Here is a 10,246-nt window from a genome sequence, read left to right on the forward strand (position 1 = left end):
GCAGGTGAGTCAGAGCTAAATAAAATCTGAAAGACCTCGTACATTTTTCACCTAAAGTGTTCATTTTGGAAGATACTACTGTATTATCCTTGCACAGACTTCTGGAGAAAAGCAGCATCAATCGACATCCATATACGCGTGCATTCAGCAAACATTTTTGAAAGAACGTTCTCAAATGCCTATCTTGCACAAAACACGCACATGTAGTTCAAACCCATAATTTACAGTAATTTATCTTTTTTAATGAGTAGGCGATTAGCGTTAAAAATAGGCAATGTTGACTGGAGAGGTTTATTTTATATGACGTCATTTCACTTCCGCGAACTGATCCGAAATCATATTGGGCCAGCTGACAGTGGCTGCATATCGGTACCGTGGCAATAGGGTAAAATACCACATCAAAATTTTCCTGCCTCCAAGGGGGCATGAGTGTAATACGAGACCATCTTCTCTGGCCTTGTTTTTCAAAAAAATGAACCGTCCAGACTTCCTCTTTACCTTATCGCTCAGGTCAGACCACTGAAGGAAATGGCGTTGCTGGTTTTGTCGGCTGGCGCATCACTGAAAAAGAAACGAGAATGAGTGAGGTGAGCGAGGGTTGCGCAGCGCTGCTGCCGAACAACGACCGTTCGTTCGTCTGCAGATCAAAGTGCAGGCCACAGATTTCAGGTGCCGGTTCCGTCGACCTTCCCATAGAATGACTCATGGATACAAGCAAGAGTGCCCATTCATGATGCCAAAAGGCCTCCCCGAGGATATATGGTCGTGGTACCACCACCCAGTCAGCACAGGCTCACTCCAAAGGTAAGTTCTCTGCTCTCTATCCTAGAAATTCAGTGCAAAAAAAAAAAAAAAAGATAAATGAGGTTAAGAAACAGCTGATGAGGGATACCTGTGACAACTGTGACGTCCGGAATTCGGTGAGGAGAAGCGCGTTTAAGACAACGACGAAGAGTGGAAGCCTTTAATTCAAGCCTTCTTAGTAATATTTGTATAAATTACGCTGAGGACTTCGAAGCCCGTAGTCTTCAACTAACACCTAACTTGAAAACCTTACGTAATTATTAATAATATATATACTACACAAAACTTTTTACCAGACCCTCCAATAATACATCAATATTTTACCTTTCCTTTGACTACTGCTTTTCACTACCAGAAATGAATAATGAACACTATGTGTACGCACTAACTATTTACATTAATAAGTCAGCAATGTAATATATATATATATATATATATATATATATATATATATATATATATATATATATATATATATATATTTACATTGCTGACTTATTAATGTAAATAGTTAGTGCACACATAGTGTATATATATATACATACATACATACATACATATATATATATGAGCAAGATTTACACTGGCCATATGACATAGCTACATTAACGTCATACAGAACATTCTCATAATAAATAATCGTTCGATGCATTATACAACTGGGTACCTTACAGCTTCCCTGTATGTTTCCCAAATCAATAATGAATTGCAATACACTGCGACCTACTTTACCAGAGGAACCGACAGTAATTATTACAATACTAAGCATTATCAGTTGGTTAGCGAGTGGTGTCCTGTATTGCATGTGTTTGTTTCTTAGAAAGAGAGGCAGTTGTTGCTGTTGCTGTTTTTTAAAGATAATTTCTATAAAAAAAGGCGTAACTATAAGTTTTTATTAGCATTTTTAATATTTTTTTTATTTACAAATACGAGCGTTCACCCATACAGCAGAACGATATGCAAAAATCATATATACACAAAACGGTCGATAGCTATTAAGAGCAACAATTACAAAAACTATTTTTGCTTGACTGGTGAATAATAGATTACCTGCTATCAAAAGATAATTTAAAGAATTGTTCGTTACCTCCTCTGCCTAACTGACACTTCTTATTTCAACCTCGAGATTTTCCTTGCACCTTGGTCGAAATGAACCTCCAATTACTCTATATCGGTAAATCTGTCCGTACAAAGGATGCTGTCGAGTCGAGTCACTGGACGGGATGGGACGAGAAGACGAAGACGAAGACGAAGACGAAGGCGGGAAGGAAGGCGGAGGAGGATATCTCCGTCTTTGCATCGAAAGTTCCAAGACTGGTCACGTGACCGACGTCTAAACTTGCCTCTGGCAAACTTAATAAACTGCAAGGATACAGAATGTATTAACGAACTCCGATTTCTCTTCGGAAATTCAAAGACTATGGATACAGTGCTAGGCATTATACTTGAATTTAAAATTGATGTTTCTAGGATCATTAAGACGACTAAAACAAAATCTTCCCTAAACGAATATAAAATCCGATTAAGTAAACCTTTCTGTGCAACGGCCAAGCAATTCAGCACATCAGAACGGCTTTTCTCACGTAGGCCAAACCTAGCGGTGGTGTTTTCTTGCAATAATACGCACGAAAATATTTTCTTGAAAACCACCATTCCATCACTGACAGCAACAGAGGTCAAAGAACGAACTTCAGACAGCATCACAAGCATCATCATCTCCTCAGTGATTCAACAATTTAGACGAGAAAATGCAATCACTCACCAAGCTTCCATTAAGGAACCCGAAATACAATCATTATTCACCAAAACTGCAAAAAATAGTTGATGAAAAAACACCAGGATCAGCATTATTCACTATAACACTGGGTTCTTCATTATAAAAGCACAAAAATATGTTAGGTTCACAATACATACACACACACACACACACACACACACATATATATATATATATATATATATATATATATATATATATATATATATATATATATATATATATATATAAAAAAATTTTATCACCTTGTTTAGTTGTTTTCTTGACTGGGACGATCGGAAAGGTTGTTTTCCTGTTGTTTCCCAGTGAAGGTCGTTTCACCTCTTGTTTTTGTTTTCTGTTTCAAGTTGTGCAGGTGGGGTAACTGCTTCATTCAGCATTGGGATGGAAACCTGAGTAGTCCTATGCAGCAAGGGGGATGTCTTAAGTCAAGTAAGTATTGGGATGGAGACCTGAACCAATATGGAGACCTGAAGAGTCAATAAAGCGAGTCAATATTGATACAGAGACCTGAGCATTCCTAAGCAGCATGGGGGACTTCTTGAGTCGAGTCAGTATTGGGTTGGAGACCTGAGCAGTCCTAAGCAGCATGAGGAGCTTGAATTGAGTCAGTGAAAGTGTGGAGACCTAGTCGGTATCTGGCAGCATGGAGGACGTTTGTACCAGATTCGGGAGTCCATAATGGCTGTGTTTCAGGACTCAGGACCTGCAGGGTGAAGTACGGGTATGTTGTTCAGTAGTGCCAGTTTTATCTAAGGAAGCAGCTTTGACTACTTAGAAAGGATCACGGCTCCTGGTTGGCAGCTTCAGCTGTGTTGCGGTTTCATCTTTGGTGGCATGTGTAGCTCCTACTATGTGTGTATTTGCAGGAGGTGATCTCACCTGTACTTCTGCTGTGTGACACGTCTTCCCCAAAGTACCTGGAGTGCCTTGTATGATGTTCAGCAGTGGTAGCTTCATTTGGGGAAGTAACTTCGTCTGCTTCGAGAGAATCACGGCTCCTGGTTGGCAGCTTTGGCTGCGTTGCAGTTTCGTCTACAGTGGCATGTGTAGTTCTGGCTATGTGCATATTTGCAAGAGGTGATCTCATCTGTATTTCTGCTGTGTGACATGTTTTCACCGAGCACTCGGAGTGTCCTACACTGTTTGTTGCGGTGGGTTTTCGAGCCTAAGGGTTTTGCAGTTATTTTTCTGTTAATGTTTATTGCACCTGCCAGGATGATGATAATGTGCTTTTGTGTTTTTACCTTGATGTCGTAACCCTGTTGTTTTGATTATGTTCATTAGAGCATAGGGTCCTGTTTTGTCCAAGTGTTATGTTTTTGACACGATTTTGTAATGGTAAACTGTATTATTGTTATTTTGTATGATACTTACTTTGTTTTGAGGTCTCTGTAATATGGCAATAATTTATGTTCTGTTAATTTTTGTTATGTTAATTTTTGATTTACTGACCCTGAATAATAATTTTTTTTTTTTTTGCTCTTAGGGAATTTATTTTGATTAATGTACTGACTCTGTAACGCTGCTTTTCCTGAAACCACTGTTATGATATATGTTTACTTTGGTTTTAACTGATAATTCAGATAATATTTATGCTGTATTAATCTTGTTTAAGGTACTCACTCATTTGTAAAAATGTACTAAAAAACTGAATTTTATCACTAAATTAGTATTAAGGTCTCCTTTTGCATTGTTTAGGTCCTTCCTCCTTTGTGTGCCTCAGTTGCTGCCAGATTTTATTAAAGAACCTGTTGAACCCAAAAGTGGTTCATAACAAATAAAATGTATATATATATATATATATATATATATATATATATATATATATATATATATATATATATATATATATATATATATATATATATATATATATATATATATATATATATATATATATATATATATATATATATATATATATATATATATAAACACACACACACACACACACATATATATATATATATATATATATATATATATATATATATATATGTATATATATATATATATATATATATATATATATATATAAAATATGGAGAGATATAAATATAAACAAAGACGAACATGAAATAAAATGGAGAGATGAAAGAAACAAAGACAACATGAACGGTCTTCCTTCGTGGTAACAACAGACTACTGTATGGTAGCTATAGTAACAAGAAACAAATCAGTCAGTCAACGTTAGGTAACACTGTCTTGCATTGTTGCACAATCTGTTCCTTTATATAACTACACGACGAACACCTATTTTGTAAAAACAAATGCTGCCAATTCGTTGTCTACCATCTTTTCAGACCTCACGGCTTTCCTCAATAAAGTGTTTTTACAAATACTCATAGTTACTGAATCAAGGATAAAAACCTTGTGCACAAATTTAAAGACTTTTCTTGAACCAACAAAGAATAGCATAAGCAGCCAAAGCGGGTCAACGTACCACATATTACTGCCATTTACCTTCATATGTCATGTAGCCTCAGGGTTACGGTTTCCTAATACACAGGCCATTTCTCTAAACCTCGTATTACATACCAGTAAACACACACACACACACACACACACACACACACACACACACACACACACACATATATATATATATATATATATATATATATATATATATATATATATATATATATATATATATATATATATATATATACTGTATATAAAAATTCCGGATTAATTGCTTTGAATACCTTAAAAAATTATATGTAGCCAAGTTACTCTGTTGGTTTTTGCAGTAGACACCCTGAATTATCAGAAAGATCAGGGCAGACTTTCTGAAACCTGGCAGCAAGTGAGAAATTTAGGCTCAGTTTCACTGTACAGTATCGGGTGAAAATTTTGACCAGTAAATTCAGCGTAGTTGAATGTAAAATGCCCATATCTCCCTTAAAATTTAACGTAGAAGGATAATATCCACTCAAAATGTTCCTTTTAATGAGCTCTTTCAAAGAATATATACACATTTGCCTTTCAGATTAATATTAGGTCATAAATCACCAAAATGTTGCCAGAAATAGAGAAAGCCTAGTAATTTACCTTCCTAAGAAAAAAATGGTCAGAATCATACAATATTAAAGAATACGTGGCTTATATATTAACAATAATCAACAGAGCAACAATGTACTGTACCACTAAAATGATAGGCTATTTATGACATTCCATACACATGGGAGCTTACAGTAGGTAACTTTTGATAAAACTCGACTTCCAAAATGCCACTTTATGGCCATTACTATCAAGGTGGATCTTTATCACTGTATTAACATTAATATTTGATGATTATTCACTTTGGAAAAGTTCTCTAGCAAATAAAATCTTGAAAAAGTACCTGAACTGTACAATTTCAACAGCAAAGCAAGCAAAGTTGAGGGGGCATACGCTAAAACAGCACTTAGGCGAGGCACTCATTTCCGTCTCCTTGTCCTTTGGAGCCTGTGCATATGAACACAATACAAAGGCTACTGCATTGTTATGGGTTTCCACAGTTTGCTTCCTGGACAATTTCCTTATATAGTTTGCTTCCTGGACAATTTCCTTATATAGTTTGCTTCCTGGACAATTTCCTTATATAGTTTGGACAATTTCCTGTTTGCTTCCTGGACAATTTCCTTATATAGTTTGCTTCCTGGACAATTTCCTTATATAGTTTGCTTCCTGGACAATTTCCTTATATAGTTTGCTTCCTGGACAATTTCCTTATATAGTTTGCTTCCTGGACAATCTCCTTATATAATTATTGATTTTATAAATTCTGGCTAAAGCAAGACAATTTTACTGACTGTTAGTTTCCTATTCCACAGACTAGCCATGGCAGAGGAGGGTGTACCATTAATCAAAGGGATTGAAGATGCATCAGACGACAAGAAATGTATCATCTGTCAGGCCTCTTCATCAGAACCAATATCGACAACACAAAATGGGCAATAGCTTATAAGGGAAGCAGCTTCAATCAGACAAGACAATGTTAGTAAGAGACTTAAGTTGACTGGAGGTAACGATTTCGTTTATCATGTGAACAACCGATGTTACAAGTCTTACGCTCTTAAAAAAACAGTGGAGAAACTTAAAAGTTGGGTTGTAAACAATTAACTCACTGCAGACACAGACATTTCTCTCCATAACATTCTGTCAAAGAACACTCCCCGGGAGAAACCAACAAGTCCAGTGTAAAGTATATGACAAGAGGTGTGTAATATGTGGTTTTTGCAAGTGCCAAGGGGAATATGTACACAAAGTTCAGAATTTCTGAACTAAGTAGAGCCAGTAAATTTCTTGAGCAAGCAAGTGTTTACTTTCATGATGAGGTGTTCACTAGGACATGTGATTCACAAGACATGAGTTAAGTATACCTTAGTTTAACCAGACCACTGAGCTGATTAACAGCTCTCCTAGGGCTGGCCCAAAGGATTATATTTTATTTTACGTGGCTAAGAACCAACAAGACATAAATAGTGTATTTGGTGCAGACTTAAACTGTCATAAATCTTGCATTAATAAGTACTTGGTAAAGTGTGATCGTGCTAAGACAAAACCAAGTAGAAGTGGTGATCATGTTTCTCAAAAACAAAGGGCATGGCGACTCCATCAATAAGTATCTTAAAGAACAATATCCACAATGTATGCTTAATGTGACAAACCATGAGGCCAAGTTACTTTTGATCGACCACTTTCGAGAGTAAAATCTGCTTTTCACAGCCCAAACAAGTCATTAATGTTTTTCAGTCAAAGTGTAACAGAAGAGAATGTAGCACAAACAATTCGATATACTGATCCAATAAAAGAATGTGCTGAACAAATATGTAAGTCACTTCAAGATACAAATCTTGATCTAAACGACAGGCTTTGTGATCGTCACTGATTTAGAAGAGTCCTTGAACGCCGTTTCAATCCCAGATCCCCTTTTGAGTATTTTTGCAGTTTTGTTTAATTTTAAGGAAAGTGAGTTCAGAGCAAGCAATGACGAGAAAGAAGGAGAGTGTGATGTTACTGGGGCATTGGGTCTTTCTGTATTAAGACGATGTAAGTTGCAAATGCTATTTCAGATAATGTGCTTTTTAATGTCCATAATCTGAGAAAAAGAACACCATTGCACATCATGAACAGTGAAGCAATCTATGAGTCATTCAAAAGTACAACACTCATTACAAGCTTCAATCACCCTGGTTTACAGTATGTGCTAGCTACCAGGAGCTCATGTGTCATCAAACTGATTTGGCAGCATATTCTGTAGAATCCAGTAGACACAGTCCCATTTCCAAGTAACTTCAATGCTAATATGTTCACAACGCAGTATTTGATAACTTTGACCATGATGAAGCTACTCTTTCAGGAATACGTGGCAGCCATGATACTGTGACAGTGTTGTTCCAAGAACATGAGGGACATCAAGCAAACAAACCTAGAATTTCTGAAACAAGAAGCATCTTACATGGACCAAAGGCATTCAGTATTAATTTACCATCCCAACAGTTGAAACCCTTTTACAAACCATCTAAGAAAGCAGACTTACCTGAGGTTTATACAGTATCAGATGTTCAACCTGTGAACCATGAACTATTGAATGCCTTCCGCAGGAAATGTTGCCTGGATTTTGGGAAGACTGACTTACCTGAGGTTTATACAGTATCAGATGTTCAACCTGTGAACCATGAACTATTGAATGCCTTCCGCAGGAAATGTTGCCTGGATTTTGGGAAGACTGGACTAGTGAAACTAAATCAGATATCAGCAACCTACCAGATCAGCAGATAATGCCAAAATGGGGTACAGCTAATTCTGTCCTGAGTGATAATGAGCTACCTCTAAAACGAATTGCATTCCTCCGAGTACTTCCTTATCCCATCACACAATTTGATGTAGTATACACTGCCATGAAAAACCTTCAGGGAATTCTTACCTACCTAGACCAACCTGTATTACCAGTGACTTGTGATGAAGGAGTTTTCCTTGTACCTCGAGATATTCAACTGATACAACAAGAGGAGTTCAACAATATAGTACTCTGCTTAGGATCGTTTCACATGATAAATATTGACTTAAGATGTTTGGGAAAATATGTAAAAGGTAGTGGTGCACAGAATATACTGATAGAGAGCGCCATCTTTGGGGTCAATGTCATAGATTCTGTTTTGAGTGGAAAAAACTAAGTCAGATCACTAAAAGGTCTACAGATATTGAAAGAGCCCTTTGCAAAGGTACAGTGGGTGGCATTTTTCCAAGAGGACAACATACAAAAGTATTAGGAACAATTGAACAATTCTGCACATCTGAGATGTTAGATTTCACAAAAGCTAAGAGAAGAAAGTCTGACACAACTGAAGGAATTTGAGGTTAAGAGTGAGACATTGATCCACGACTTTGATGATTTTGTTTTAAAGAATTCTGAGGAAAGTGAAACTTTTAGATATTGGAGTAATTTCATTCATCTTATGTCACGTGGAAAACTTGATTCACAATGATCGAGAAGGCAATTGGTTACCCCAACTTCAGTCAATCCAGAGCCTACTTCTACTCTTTGCTACCTTTGATTCAACTGACCACTTGCGATGGTGCTCATTATATCTTGAAGACATGTACAGATTACAAATACTGCTACAATAATTCACCAGGCATTTATGGAAGGAAAATTTGTGGTAAAGCGAACTCCGGGTCATCTCAAAGCACTTGAAGCTGATATGGCCCTAGAGGAAACAATTAACAGACCTCAGAAGAGCCCTGCAGGAACCATCAGCAACTCAAGGATTAAAAACTATGTTGCCAAGTGGGAGATAGCATATCATGAAGTTCATGCAATTACAAATTTACAGAGATTAATGGTACACCCTCCTCTGCCATGGCTAGTCTGTGGAATACGAAACTAACAGTCAGTAAAATTGTCTTGCATTAGCCAGAATTTATAAAATCAATAATTATATAAGAAAACTGTACAGGAAGCAAACTGTGGAAACCCATAACAATGCAGTAGCCTTTGTATTGGGTTCATATGCACAGGCTCCAAAGGGCAAGGAGACAGAAATGAGTGCTGCACCTAAATGCTGTTTTAACATGTGCCCCTCAACATTGCTTGCTTTGCTTTTGAAATTGTACAATTCAGATACTGTTTCAAGATTTTATTTGCTAGAGAACTTTTCCAAAGTGAATAATCAATCAAATATTAATGTTAATACAATGATAAAGATCCACCTTGATAGTACGGCTATAAAGTGGCATTCTGAAATTAGAGTTTTTACCAAAAGTTACTGTAAGCTCCTATGTGTATGGAATGTAATAAATAGCCTATCATTTTAGTGGTACAGTACACTGTTGCTCTGTTGATTATTGTTAATATAAGCCATGTATTCTCTAATATTGTATGATTCTGACCATTTTTTCTTAGGAAGGTAAAATATTAGGTTTTCTCTATTTCTGGCAACATTTTGGTGATTTATGACCTAATATTAATCTGAAAGGCAAATGTTTATATATTCTTTGAAAGAGCTCATTAAAAGGAACATTTTGAGTGGATATGATCCTTCTACATAAATTTTAAGGGAGATATGGGCGTTTTACATTCAACTACACTGAATTTAAGGGCAAAATTTTCACCCGATACAGTGAAATTGAGCCTAAATTTCTAACTTGCTGCCAGGTTTCAGAAAGTCCACC

The 10,246-nt window shown here is 36.4% G+C and overlaps 1 long non-coding RNA gene across 1 annotated transcript; it reads left to right on the plus strand.

Annotated features, from left to right (window-relative positions):
* Positions 1–576: 576 nt before the first annotated feature.
* LOC136827874 (uncharacterized) lies at positions 577–9,947 on the plus strand. Its single transcript, XR_010849849.1, has 2 exons — positions 577–804; positions 6,403–9,947. It is a non-coding gene; the product is annotated as an uncharacterized lncRNA (long non-coding RNA).
* The last annotated feature ends 299 nt before the right edge of the window (positions 9,948–10,246 follow it).

Source organism: Macrobrachium rosenbergii, chromosome 42, assembly GCF_040412425.1.
Source record: "Macrobrachium rosenbergii isolate ZJJX-2024 chromosome 42, ASM4041242v1, whole genome shotgun sequence".
Taxonomy (NCBI): Eukaryota; Metazoa; Arthropoda; class Malacostraca; order Decapoda; family Palaemonidae; genus Macrobrachium; species Macrobrachium rosenbergii.